This window comes from Mus pahari, chromosome 19 (assembly GCF_900095145.1).
Source record: "Mus pahari chromosome 19, PAHARI_EIJ_v1.1, whole genome shotgun sequence".
Lineage (NCBI taxonomy): Eukaryota > Metazoa > Chordata > Mammalia > Rodentia > Muridae > Mus > Mus pahari.
Window position 1 is genome coordinate 19,848,595 of NC_034608.1, and position 1,408 is coordinate 19,850,002.

Here is a 1,408-nt window from a genome sequence, read left to right on the forward strand (position 1 = left end):
AAAAACAAAAACAAAAAAAAACCAAAGCCACACACAAAGGCTCTACTATACAGACCCCCTACATGGGAAGGGAGAATTTACTCTGCTTACACTTCCTTCCATATCATAGCCCATCAGCAGGCTCTCCCACTAGGACCCAAACGACAACGACAGTGCATGACTCCCATTTGGAACTCTGCCTTCCGGGCAGGATGTGGCCATCCATGTCTGGGAATCAGAGAAGCTGTGATGACCTGCAGGAGACCCTCCCAAGGCACCGTAGTATCATTCTCTTGTGGGTAGATGGGAGGTGCACTGGATGCACAAGAGCCCAACAACCCTCTCCCTCCTGCCCCACCCACAGTGGCAGCAGAGTGGGCAGCAGATTAACCTGAGAGGGGACTCCAGGGATGCATCTCTTGCCAGTCATCACCTTCGATGCTCAAGTGAACCTTCAGGCACGCTCCTGTAATTTCAATAAGTTCCTTGAGTGGTATTTTTGGTTCTTTTGTGGCGTTCTCCATCCAGGGTGAACACAGACTCCCTAGGGAGTCACACTGTAGTCATTCCGGTCCTGGGCTGTCCCTGGAGCTCACTTCAGTTCTCTGCCTAGGAAGTGAGATGATAGGGACCTGAGAAAGCGGTGGCATCTGTCCCCGTCTATATAGTGAAAGGACAGGGTAAGTACAGAGAGTGGGAGGGAGGGTATAAAAGCAGAGTGACTGCAGAGCACAGCCCAGGGCTCCCTGACTCCTAGGTCAGAATCTTCTGACACCCCCCCCCCGGTCCCACCATCCCTTCAGATGGTCCTGATCTCGCCTCTCCTTTAATTAATATACTGCACATCTACAGGCTGGGAGAGTGCCTGCCTAGCACAAAGCCCTGGGTTTAAACCCCAACACCCAGAAACTGTGCATGGTGGTGCATGCCTGTAATCCAGGGTAGACCGAATTACGAGTGCAAAGCCATTCTTGGCTACCTAGTGTTTTCAAAACCAGTTTGGGCTCATGAGACACTGTCATTATTCCTTCACTAATCCCGCCGATCTGGAAGTGTGGGTTATGATTTATCGTGGCCAGCAGGTGGCGACAAAGTGTCTTGTGTCCAACACGGAGGAAGCTGGCTTTCTGCTTCCATTTCAAAAGGAGTCAGTTTTTGGCATCTAAAGGACTCTTTCCTACGTTATCCAAAAAGATCCTGCCTTCTTCACGAAGAAATGCTTTCCCACCAGACACAGGGGATCCTTCCTCAAATCCCTAATGGTATCTAACATGAACTGTGTTTGATATTTCTTGTTTTAAGATTCTTTTTGAAGCTGGGTGTGGTGGCACACGCCTTTAGTCCCAGCACTTGGGAGGCAGAGGCAGGCAGATTTCTGAGTTCAAGGCCAGCCTGGTCTACAGAGTGAGTTCCAGGACAGCCAGGGCTA